Source organism: Equus caballus, chromosome 11, assembly GCF_041296265.1.
Source record: "Equus caballus isolate H_3958 breed thoroughbred chromosome 11, TB-T2T, whole genome shotgun sequence".
NCBI classification, from domain to species: domain Eukaryota; kingdom Metazoa; phylum Chordata; class Mammalia; order Perissodactyla; family Equidae; genus Equus; species Equus caballus.
In genome coordinates this window covers 17,674,413-17,687,260 of record NC_091694.1, presented here as the reverse complement: position 1 = coordinate 17,687,260, position 12,848 = coordinate 17,674,413, and the positions used below count along the sequence as shown (strand labels likewise).

General features: G+C 53.4%; 1 protein-coding gene across 18 annotated transcripts in view; it reads left to right on the top strand.

Moving 5' to 3' along the window:
* Positions 1-480: 480 nt before the first annotated feature.
* Positions 481-12,848, top strand: part of MAPT (microtubule associated protein tau) — a 102,114-nt gene continuing 89,746 nt past the window's right edge. For 12 of the 18 annotated variants that reach the window (XM_014739564.3, XM_014739561.3, XM_014739551.3 and 9 more), the window contains exon 1: positions 921-1,256. The gene's annotated coding sequence lies outside the window, so the exon portion shown is untranslated. Of the gene's footprint in view, positions 1,257-12,848 lie in introns of all 18 variants that reach the window. The other 6 variants (XM_003362537.5, XM_003362532.5, XM_014739560.3 and 3 more) reach the window with 4 other exon arrangements.

Genomic DNA, 12,848 nt, shown 5'->3' with positions numbered 1-12,848 from the left:
AAGAGCTATGCAAATTAAAACTGATAGAAGTTCCCATCCCCTAGGACAAGACGGCTGCTCCCACACCCCCAATCGTGTGAAGCCTCCCACCTCCAGAGCTTAAACGAGACGTTGGGGAGCCCCAGCCAAGGCCAGCGGGGGAACTGGGTGACCGGGAGAATGAAGGCCTCCGGTGAGTTTGTCTGAGTTGTGTTATCCGAGGGAGAATCCCCAGCAGGCGCTTAGAAATTCAGATCTCAGACTCTAAAACTTACAGTATAACGGTGTTTCAACAAACGAGGTAAAAATAACTGTCTGTGAAAATGCTCTGCAATGCGATAAGCGCCATTTAAATCTTCGTCTAATTTAAGATTTTATTTTAGAGTGGTCACAGTTAGATAGATTCGAACACTCCTTGTTATAAAAAAAACCTGCACTACCGTATGACAACTGAGTCAGCCTGTTTTGAGTGGATTTGTTAAGAATTCACCTTGGTCAATAACAAAAAAGGTGAAAAGCAAGCAGGTTGAAAGGAAGCAGACGGAGGGAAAGTGATCTCCAACAAGGCGGACCCTTTGGGGAAAGTCGGGAGGGTCAGGGCGTCCGGCTAGCGGTAAGCAGGACGACCTGGGGTTGGCCTTGAGGTGCGGGGGTAACAGACTGGGGAGCCGGCCATGTGGAAACCCGCCAGGGACCTTTCCCAGATAGGACATCATCCCGGGTCGACGGGAAGGAAAGGGGCAGCACATCTGGGGGTGGAAAACCCACCCTCTTTCCGACCACAGAGGGTAACGAAGCCTCCCTGCGGAGGGAGGAGACCCCTCAAACAAGACAAAGGCTCCAGCCGCGGGAGGAGACCCAAAGTGCGCGTGCGCCATAGATCGCGCGTGCGCGTGGCGGTCAGCGCCGGGCCTGGGGCGTGGGGGGAGGGGAGACCCGGGAAGGGAAGCGCCGAGAGGACCGAGGCAGGAGGCAGAGGAGTGCCGAGCGGTGGGGCGCTCGCGCGCGCCCACTGGTGGCCGGAGGAGAAGACGTCCGCGGAGGCCTAGCTGCCCGCCCCTCCCCTGGGGAGGCTCGCGCTCCCGCTGCTCGCGCCTGCGCGCCCGCCGGCCTCGAGAGCGCGCCCTCTCGCTGGTGCGCGCGCTCGCAGTCTCCGACACCCACCAGCTCCGGCACCAGCAGCAGCGTCGCCGCCGCCGCCCACCTTCTGCCGCCGCCACCACAGCCACTTTCTTCTTTGCTTTCCTCTACTGTCCTCGCCCTCTGTCAACTATCAGGTAAGCGCGAGGCTCGGAAATCTGCCTCCCCGTCCGCCCCGCTGCACCCCCATGCCGCCGCCCCTCGCCCCCGCCTCATGAAGTGGGCATTGGTCGGGGGCAATGGTGGGGGCCCCTCCCTGCGCCCGCTGCGCTCCGGGGCTGGTACCGGGCGGTTTGGAAAGGGACCCATGCAAGGGATGCACGCGCGCGTGTGACTGTGTGTGTGTGTTGGGGGGGGGGGTCCACAGGACCCGCTTCGCGCGGACCTGGGCACAGGTTGTGCCCGCAGGGTGGGGTGCAGATGGCGGTGACCTGGGGGAAGGGGCTTCTATGCGCTCTCGGTCGCCGCCTTTTGCGGCAATGGGCGTATGTCTATGTGTGTGTGTGGTGGGGGGAGGTTCAATGACGACCCCCGAAACCGAACCTGTTAGCCGATTTCTCTGTCTCGGTTTGCAATCAGCCCTAAGGAAGGTATGGATCAGGTTCTAGAAAAGATGACTCCCTGCCAGCCCCTCCTTACACCTCCCCGGCAGCAATTCCAGCCGGGTTTTCGCTGCCCATGATTTAAGGCGGTGGCCCACGCCCCCCCCGTTTTCCTCCTTCAGAAACCCGCAGGGGACATTTGGGGGCTGGGAGTGGAATCGAGGAGATGGGGAGGGGTCCAGGCGCTGTCACTTTAGTTGCCCTTCCCCCTGCGCGCCCCTGGCACCAAGACTCGAGCAGCGCCGTGCCCGAGACGGTAGTGCGCGGATCCCAATGTGGAGGCTCGGAAAGGCAGGGGTCACCTGGCCTGGCGAGGTGGAAGGACTCGGCAGCGGCCGACCCCTGCTCGCAGGCGCTCACAGCCGCAGCCCGGCACAGACGGACGCGGGGGCTGCAGGTGCATTTCGGGGCGGGCCCCTTTCTCTGCGCTCGGCGCTGTTCGCTCGGCCCCCGGCGTCCGGCGTGAGCGCTCCCTGCCGGAGGCGCGGGGCTGGCGCGCAGGACTCGCCCCTCACTGCGGCAGTGGGTGTGGACCCTGGTGGGCGAGAAGGGGGAGGGTAGGTTGTGCCTCCTCCCACTCCCACCCCCGCTTTTTTTTCCTCTCCGAACGCGAGGTGCCATCTTTTTGCGGTGTGTCACCTCTTTACAGTACCATGCCAAGCCGGGTGGCTGGGTTTCGGAGGACAGGGCCGAGACTGTCATTAAAGGAAAGGAGGGACAATCGGCAATGAAATCTTGGCGTTTTGCTGCTGCAGCCTTGAGCCCCCGGAGCGTTCACCCGGGATCTTCCTCGGGGTCTCGCTGCTTTGTTTGTCGGGCTTACGTGACCTGCGTTGCCAGCCCTGGTTTTTTGGCTTTTATTCTATGAGGGTGTTTAACCAAGGCTCCCGCCCCTCCCCCCGTTTTTCGCCCCTCGTTTCCGAGCCCTTTGTTAGATTTCAGGGCTTGCTGGGGTCGAGGAACTCGAGTCACAGCCCGGGGGGCACGCCTGGAACGGGCGCGGCCCCCCTCCCGCGGGGCCGAAGGGGTGGGATTCGAGGTCTCCGCGCGCTGTGCGGATGGCCGCAGAGGGACGACGCCCCTCCCCACACCCAGAGCTTCCTGGGGGCCACGCCCTACCAGGCTGCAGACCAGGGGTCACCGGCGACCCCCGGGAGGTGGGGGGTAGTTTGCAGGCGGGGCCGCTCTCCGCTTCACGCCCTGTTGCTTCGCCAGGCAGGAGAATGCGAGGAGGGGGCCTGAGGTTTTCTCCGGTGCTGCAGGCCACACCCATTTTTCCCGAGCGGACTGGAAGGGGGGCACTGAGGGGAGGTTGCCATGGAAACCACACGCGTCCGGTGCACGGACTTGGGGGGGGTGCCCCGCCCCTTCCCAGCAGAGATTGAGAATCCTGGGGTAGGCGGGGCCGCGCCCCCTCGGCTTCCTTGGGGGAGACCCCTCCCCGCAAACCCTGAGCCTGTGACTCTTCCCAATTGGCCTCCGGCGGCCGCAGCCGCCCATATAGGCGTTCCTCATGTATTTTTTTTTTTTATTGTGGCCCAATATTATTTCAGAAACGTGCGGGATTTTCACTAAAAAGCCTGAGTTCACCGACGCCCTTGAAACCGGTGGGGAGGGGGTATTGCCGGGGCTGCGGGTACCGACCTCTGGCCAACAAGTCCGAGCTTCGCCCTCCTGCGATGAGCCAGGTCCATGCGGCTTTCTGGTTAATTCTATCGCTGAAAACTGGTGCGAGGACGCAGTTGTGAGAGGGATGAGCATTTTAGGGGCTTAACCATCCACGCGAGCCGCGCCGATTGAGCTGAAGAAATGGCTCGGCTCGGGATCGAGAGCCTGCCTGGGGCCGGGCCGAACCGCCCCGGCTGTGGCTTCGGGGGTCGGAGCCGCGGCGCTGCGAGGCCTCCCTGCGGAGCTGAGCCCGCCGCGGGTGGGTTGCAGGAGAGCCTCAAGGACCGATTCGAGTATATTCTCCTCTCTCTAAAACCCCTTCATAAATCTGGGCGCAGGATCCTGGTTTCAGAGAGCGAGGGTCTCGGAGCGGCCCTGGGAAGCGGAGCTCGCGCTGACCGCGGTGTGGGGCGACGGACCGCGGGCCGAAAGGTCCCCTCCTGTCGGCTGGGCGAAGGGGAGTGCGGCCGGGGCGAGCGCGTTTAGCCCAAAGCCGGGAACAAAGCGCCATCCAGGCCTCCGTGATTTCGCTCCATTTTGAAATGTATTGGCGGTTTGGTGGGGTTCTCGGGTCGGCAAGGCCTGGGGGCTGTTAATGGAGGAACCGCGGGGGCTGGGGGATGGTCCTTCGTGCGCAGATCGGAAACGCCATGCCTGGCTCTGCGCGCGCTTTAACGAAACAGCTTCCCCTCAGATGTCAAGGGATGCAGCGCTTGCGCCCGTGCTCTGACGGTGCAGCGCTGAGCCAGCCGCCGCGCCTGGGGATATGTCCCGGCACGGATCCGAGGGCCATCGTCTCCTGTCCCCGAATCCCCAGCAGGCAGAGGCTCTTGTACGTCCGGGGAGATTCTACTTGGCGTCTGGCGCTCAGGAACCTGTAACTCCATGCCCAGGTTCCCGACTGGTCCGGCTTGGGATGGATGGTGGGACCTGGGACAGCGACTGCCCGGCCCACCCTTCCAAGGCCACCTCGCTCAGCCGGACGGCTTTGAGTTTTCTCTGATCCCCGTCCCTCCAATTGACCCGTCCTGCAACAGAAAGAGAAATGCCTTCTCTACCATAATTAATTAAGGTATTCTTTTGCATTTTAGGATGCTGCTTATGTTTACCACATAAGAATTCCTTATCCATTCCCCCGTCTCCAGACCCTCCCTCTAAACGAATAAATAAATGACACCCCCTTCCCAGCGCGCGGTCGGGAGTGACTCTTCAAGCTAATCAATTCCTTGGCCTGCGTTTGCTTCTCTAACAGGTGTGTTTACTGCAATAACCTGGCTTCAGTCGTGGGTTTGGCCTTCGGACAATTTGGGGGAAGGGTTTCTTGGCTTTGCTGTTTTTGGATGAGTGACAGTCCACGATTGTGTGTCCCTGCCCTGCGCAGACCTCGTCTGCACAGGCCCATTGCAGAAGGGCGTGGCTTTTAAGTGGTTTCCAGTATCAGCTCCCCTGACAGGAACAAAAGAAATGGATTATTCCTTCGAATTGCAAGAAGCAAACTTAGAGTGGGTTAGGTTGAGGCAGGGTCACGTTTATTCCAGTTGGGAAGAGCGCCTTCTGTTGAACACCCCTTTGACCCACGTGCCCTTGATAGGGCAGTGCTGGCCTGGAATGTAATAGGATTGTGGTGCCCTTTGTTTATGCTGAATTTTCCTTCTGCCCTTTTAACATCAGTTCATGAAGCCCATTTGTTGAAAATTTTAGGAAACTGTGTTTTATTCCACCTTTCCTCAGCATTTACGTATATGGTTTGAGTGGCCTTACAGCTGCATGTATTAACAGGTGTTAGTTTCCTGATTAAACACATGATGGTTTTCCAACTAGACTGTCCCTTCTATTCAGTTAGATGGTATCTTCCTTACTCCCACCTTGAAAAAGAATCACTCAAAAGCACAAACACCCTGAGGGGCTTAGTACAGTGCTGGACATCCGATAGGGATGTGGGCCATACTCATCTAAGAAATGAATAAAATGAGGAAATGCAGTTCCAAAAGGTGGTGAAGAGGAAACAGAATGGGAGGAGGGATTTATTCAAGGTCATGGCATCAGGAAGGTTTGGGGACAAATCAAATCCAGTTTGTCCCCCGCTGTGTCCAAATGACACCCAGAAAGCTGCCTGAGCTTCTCAATGCACCACGGCCCTCCCTCCCTTGCCTCCACGTCTTCTGCCTTCCCACTTCCCGGCTTATGGCCCCACTGCCTGGTCCCCACTGCTCACCTCACTGCGTGGGCCAGAAGGGCACAGACACGAGGAAAGGACAGAGACCACACTCCACTCCGGGGGAGGAAGCCCCTGCCCTGCCACCTTTGGGTCGCGTGCTCCACCTTTGCCACATGCTCCTCCTGCAAGAAGGTCAGAAGGATGAAGTTGGGAGACCCCATTTGCCTTTGCTCCTTCCCGTTCCTCCCACCTTGCTTTTCTCATCCTCCCACTTCAGAGACCCCCCTCCCATGCCTCCACATTTCCAGAAATGCCCACCTGACCCACCACTCTGAACTTGACGCCCTAGGTGCTTCTGTCAGTGACGTGGAGCTAGTGTTGGGGAGGCACCTTGGCAGGCATGGGGAAGAGAAGCCCCCAGCCTCACCAGCTGCACTGCAGCAGGGAGAGGAACCCGATGTTCCAGCTGGGACTCCCAGCTGTTTTCCTGTAAAACAGTGGTTCTCAGCCCCTGGGGCTGTGGAGATGTCTAGAGACAGTTTGTATTTTCACAACTGGGGGAGGATGCTACTGGAATCTAGTGGGCAGAGGCCAGGGATGCTGCTAAACATCCTACGAGGCACAGGACAGTCCCGCACATCAAAGGATGATCCAGCCCCAATGTCACTCGTGCTAGTGTTGAGAAGCCCTGCTCTAGAACCGTGGTTACTCTGGCACTGCTATCTTAATAGGGTTCACAGGCACTGAGTGTCTGCTAGGAGGCACTGTTCTAAGTGCTCCCCAGAGGTGATTTCATTTAGTCCTCACAAAAGCCCCCTTGCGTAGTGGGTCCTCTTATTATCTCTGCGTCACTTATGGGGAAACTGAGGTACAGAGAGGTTTAGAAGCTCACTGAAGGTCACACAGCCAGTGAGTGGTGGAGCTGGGTGTCTGGCATTAGACCACTCCCTCTCTCACTACATGTGGGCTTAATAGGCTTTTGTGGGCTAGCCTGGGAACCCAAGCGTGATCTGTAACATTGACCCAGTGGAATATTCTGATTCCAAAACCACTTACTCACAAATGAACATTTGCAAGAGTCTGTAACTGGGGCACAGTGTAAAGCTTGCAATTTCCCTTCTTGCCTTGACACCTGGAACAAAGGACTTCACGTGACCTCTGTGCCTCTGTTTATAAAAAAAAGAGAAAATATCCCGGGGACCCTAAACCTCTTCCCCCAAATCCAGGACTTCAGGATCGCTGTGTCATAGAAAGGAGCAGCTGGGTCTGAGTGGCTCACAGAGGGCTGGAAATCAAGACTGGGGGATCATGACATAGACTCAGCTGTGGTCAGGGTCAAATCACTGAAGTTTTAGGGACCTCGGATCCCCATCTTACATTCTGCACCTCAGAGAGGTTGAAGCTTTGGCAGCCACTGATGGGACCCAGCTCTGTCCCTGTGGGTGTGAGATGAGTTGGGCAGGCAGACGAAGGACCTCATGCAAGAATCTCAGGTCTCCCTTGGCAAAGGTGGGCCTGGAGGCCTCTCTTGCATCTTGGGGCCCAGGCTCTGCAGTAAATATTCCATTATACTGTGGTATTGAAAGACTGCCTGGAATCCTCCGTCCACAGGATCACTGCCATCCACCCAGGCGAAGGTGCGAGGCGGCCGCAATTCAGCCGCCTCCTGAAACTGCCTGTGTGGACGATGGGACGTAAACCATACACACCCGTCTCGCCCCTCCTACCTTGCTGAAGGGGTTGCTGTCCAAGAATTCTTTTCCTGTCTCCAGGCGCCGTGCTGGTGCCACCTCTGCCAGGTTCCTTTCCAGCACATATGGCCCCGATCTGAGTGTGGGAAGGCAGTGTGAGGCTGGCTCAGGATGGTTTTTGAGCTTTTTGGTTCTTTGATTGGGAAACGTTCTGTAGCTGTGCAGATGGAATAGGCTTCCACTAAATGCAAACGTGAATGACTTCCAGGTGGATTATCTTAAGTTTTTGGCTTTGTTGGTATTTCGATGGGCTCTGTGCTTGCCTCAATCAGAGACACTATAGAATTCATCCCCAAGAAATGTATTTGTGCCTCAGCTATTCAAGGAGGGTCTGTGAGTGCCTTGAGGGTAGTGTCCTGCAGGTAGAGGCGTTAGGTTTGGCCTAATGGTAAGGGTGTGAGCTTGAACCAGATCTCCTGGGCGCAAATCCCAGCTCCTCCACTCAAGGGGGACCTCAGCCATGCTGTTGAGCCTCTTGGAGGGTTTTTTGTTGTCTGTAACTTGGGGTCTGACCGTACCTCTTTCACAGGCTGCTGTGGGTTTAAACGGGTGATGCGGTGCTTGGCCCAGGCCCACAGTAACTGCTCAGGGAGCGGCTCACAGGCAGCAGCCGCTGGATCGACACCTGTGACTGGATGAACGTGCAAGGCGGCTAGTGGCCCTGGTGACAGAATCAGCTGGAACAGATAAATCGTTACACTGAGTAGGGGTCAAGATAGAAGAGGGCAGCTGCCCAGCTCATCTGGAACCAGGCGCTGTTGTTTGGGTGGGTCGGATCCCCCCAGAAGATTGCACACACCCATGTTTAAATGTACACACAGAACTCTTGTCACGGGTAAGCAGTGACTTCCCACCTGTTGTCCCGGCTTCTGTCCTCTTCCTTCCTGAAACCCACTCCACACCAGGAATAGACCGCGCATTCTCCACACCAGCCTGAGCCGAACCACCCCCCTCCCACCATCCTGGGGCTGGTGACCTGGCTCAGTGTGTTGGGTTCAGAGATCTAAGTAGTTTACTCATTGAATAAACAGTGAGCACTGATGAGATTGAGAAATAATGGAAGCAGTGGAAGGCCGTGGAGAAGAGACTTTACAAATAAAATAATTAAACAGAGTGTTGAAGTTGGTGAGCTGGCAGGCAGGCTTCATGGTGGACAGCTGAGAGTGAAGTAGAAAAACATTAAATAAAGTAAACTCAGCATATTCTTAGTCCGGGGAACTCCAAGCATCTACTAAGGATAGTCATATCTGAATTAATAAATTCAGTTTAAGAAGTCTTCTTATCCGTGAAATGAAGACTGAGAGTCATAATACATCGGTTTAAAAAAAGTCATTAAATCAGAAAATTGTAAAAAATGATACATGTGTATTTCAAACATTTTACTTTAACTTAAACCAGATACATGCACATTTATCGCCCCCTCTTTTGGTAGAGAGCCCAGGCCTTCTCTTGATCTTTGGCTCCGCTGGTTGGAATTCATTGTCCTTTTGGCATAAGCCGTACTCGTAATGCACTGTCTAGGACTTCCCATTTCAGTTTCTTAGAACAAGGACTTACACTGCTGAGTAATCAGAATGCAGAATCCCTCTAGAGTTTTACTGTTTTTCTCATGATCTTTAATATCCCATTTGACAGTAAAAAATTACTCACCTTTATGAAGTCTTTCTAAAGCATTCAACTTGATTTTCTTAAAATCAATTAATAATTTTAAGAGTTCGTGTTTCATTTAGCACTTGCACTTGGTCAGTTTGCACCTTGTTTAGGTTATGTGGTTATTATAACAAGTATGTTGGACCTAGAAGGTTGGCTGTGGTAGGAGGAGGCCTTGGCTGTGGACATCAGGCCCTGTGGGCCTAGCCTTGAGTATTTGCAGTCCTTCATTTCTGCTTCTTGAATGGTGTCTGAGGGCCTGCTGTTGAGACCTTTGTATTAAGTAAGTGGGGGCATCTTCCTCCTATCTCTACGCCTGTCTTCCAGGCCCAGGAGGACACTTTGAATTCATTCACCAAGAATCCCAGCTGCAGGAGGTGTTGCAAAATTCTCCCCATGGGGGGCTGGCCCCGTGGCCGAGTGGTTAAGTCCGTGCGCTCCGCTGCAGGCAGCCCAGTGTTTCGTTGGTTCGAATCCTGGGCACGGACATGGCACTGCTCATCAAACCACGCTGAGGCAGCATCCCACATGCTACAACTAGAAGGACCCACAACGAAGAATATACAACTATGTACTGGGGGACTTTGGGGAGAAAAAGGAAAAAATAAAAAATCTTTAAAAAAAAAAAATTCTCCCCATAGGACTCAAAATAAATTTAAATTCCCTTTACTGAATTAACTCCCCTTAGTGAAGGAATTTTAGATCAAGGTCCAATAATTAAAAAACTGTTTTAAGTCAGCAAGTTAGAATTAAATCTGAAGCCATTGATAATGATGTTTCATTCATGGCCCTCCCTTTGGTCCTGTCTGTTCCACTGCTAAATCAGGCATCAAAGTGAGAAGGAACATAAATTATCTCTGGTCCCAGCTGCTAGTTTTCCTTCCAGCCTATGGCCCAGTCTTCTGGTTTCCTGGGAAGGCTGGGTGATGCTCTCTCGGGACCTAGTCCGCAGTTGTACAACACACTTTCATCCTCGTGTCCTCCTCCCCAGGACACCAAGGGTATTAGAAGACCCCTGGGTCCATAATTGCCTGTCATGTGATCTACAGCCAACACAGAAGGCCAAGAAAGAAGTGCTAAGAAGGACCGATTTGTGGACAGCTCCTCCCCCTGAATTAGAACCAGTGGTCTAAACTGCGTGTCAACAGCTCTGTCCTGGATCAAAGCCAGTTCTGCCATTGATTTACAGCTCGTTTCAGAGGTGCTTATTTCTAGTTGTTCTTAATTGGATGGTGGCACCGAACCATTGTCTTACTTCGCTCCCCCTCCCATGGCCTGCCCCTCAAAAAGGGGTGCTTAGTGGATAATTAATAATCTAAAGCCAAATCCTCAAATGCCCAAGGGAGGGTTACAATCTAAAGAACCTCCTTGGTTTAAAATAATGTACATATAATGTTATATGTAATATATATTTATATAAACATAAAATATATTTAAATGTGAATACTCATTACCTTGTTGGTTGTATGTCTAGATTTTTCACATTGGATTTGCTGAAAACCTAAACAGCTTTCAACTTTCGTATTGATAATATATCATCAGAATTTAAATCAACGTATGTTAATAAGCCGAGCAAAGGTTGTACATACGGATGGAATAGTTGCCTATAAACGTGCTAATTGGGGTATGGTAATAATTGTGGTGTAGATTCGTACGAACTTGTCCCTTTCAAAGCTGCCCATGGCCAAGAATCTCCAGGAATCTCGAAGAGTCACTCGCCCTCCTGCCATCCATCTTCTGTCTTGTCTTCTCCCTCAGGACAGGGACATTCTATGCTGGCCCTAACCCGCGGTACAGCGCTTCAGCTTCTGCCTCTGCTGTCACCATGAGGCAGCTTAGAAATGAAGGATTTCGCAGAACATCCCTAAATCCGCTCGAATAATGGAGTGATCATTCACAGACTCACCTGAACCTTCTTTAAACCTGTTTAATCTTTTCCCCGGGGTTAATCCCGTGGGGATACCATACCTCCTGGGCGTCTTTCCTCTGGGTTCAGTTCTTCCTTCTTTGGTTCTGAACTCCTCCCTGCTTGGCATCACAGCAGTGATGGCTATGCTCTGTTCCCTGCAGAGTGTTAATAAAAACTGAATTAATTGAAATAAATCCCTTTCAATGTCACTAAAGTGCTATAGATAATTGTGAACCAGTGTTTGATGTTTGATGGGAAATGCAGGATAAACAATTTTTTTAACTGATAGGATTCATGTCATAAATTGCCAATCTGGGCCAAATTAGAAAAAAAAAATCTTTAAAAAAGATCTCCGTATCATTTATTGCTGACAAGACTGAATTCCAGAAGGTAGCCACCCCAATTTTGTGGGCCTCTGTCATCACCTGCTGCTTGGGCTTACCAAGCCCTGAATTTAATTGCAACCTTCCTGTTTACCAACTGAGAGACCTGTGGCAAAGACTAAGACTTCCCATACCTCCATTTTTCCATCTGTCAAATGAGGATCATGTGCTCTCCCTTCTCAGAGTAGAGAATAGCTCGTCTCTCTTCTCACTGAGTAGTCACAGAACAGAAATAAAACAATGTATGGGAATTCCTGGAGCTTCTCAGGAGATGAGTGTCACAGGGAGGCAGGACACCTCTCGGGAGGCGCAGTCAGGTGCCCGGTCTGAAGTCTCTCGAGCTGAGTGGAGCCTGCCGCCTGAAATAGTCGGCTGCCTGCCGCCACCTCGCTCCCTTAGAGCCAGCCAGACAGTGCAGGCTGGTTCCCAGGGGTGAACACCTGCCGGGATGGGTGGACACATGGCCACAGTCCAGCCTGTCCTGTCTTGTCTGTCCCTTCTTTGGAGCAGAGGCCTAAAGCCAGGGTGTAGGACAGTGCGGGGGTGGGGGGCCTTTAGCGTAACCTCAAGTGATATCTTGCCCGTGCATGTGCCAGCGTCTCCGGAGAGGGGCTGGGACTTGCCTGGCTTCTGTCGTGACCCTTGGATGGAACTTCCTGGGAGCCTTTCTGTTTCCTTGGGGTCTCAGTTTCCTCCTAATCAGACGGGGATTTGGTGCAGAATCACATTCTCATCTTGCCCAGCGGCAGCCTCTTCCCACCACTCACGTTTAGCGGTGTATTGGGAATTGATTAAGGCCAGAGTGATTAAATTAAAGGCTGGAGTTGGCTTTGATGGTATAATATTCTGATGGCTCTTCGGTGGTGAGAGTCTCATTAACTGAACCACTTGCACTTGGAATTTGAGTTGAGCTGGAGCTGGGCTACTGTCTCTCGACCTTTGCCCTGGGAATGGAGGGTGTCTCATGGGCCTGGGTGGTGGGAAGTGTTTCAGGGCATGTGTGTCGCCCCACCCTGACGACAGCCCAACCGCTTGACGACCCTGGGGCTGACCTTGAGCGCTGAGTGTCAAGTGGCCCCACATCTTCAACCCTTGCTTACCCTGCTCTCTCTAAAGACGCCCTCATTATACCCTGTTCCCCTCCACTTTGGTCACTGGAACCAGCCATCTTCCAGTCCCCACGTGGCAGACCTTGAAGTCTTCAACTCTTCTTCCTCCACATCCTGGAACAGAGCTAACCATCAGTTTCTTCCTCCCAGAATCGCCTGGATTTGCCCCCCTTCCCAGGCCCGTGCTCACCAGTGCTAAAAGGAGGTTAGGCCTTATCACCTCGCCCTTGGATCATTATATGGGAACAATAATAAAGCATTCCCAATTTCAGTTCCAAAATTCACATCCAACCCATTTTTCAGACAATTGCCAAATTCTTCCTCCCAGAGCAGCCTTGTCATCTGCTCTGGCCTTGTCTAAGCACAAGTCCGTGACTGGGTTCTCTGTCCCTTGCTAAGCCAAACCCCACCTGGCACTGCCTGCCCAGGTCCCCATACCTCTGCCTCCCTGTCCAGTCCCACTGCTGGCCAGCCTGTCTCCTCGGTCCTTAATAGACAT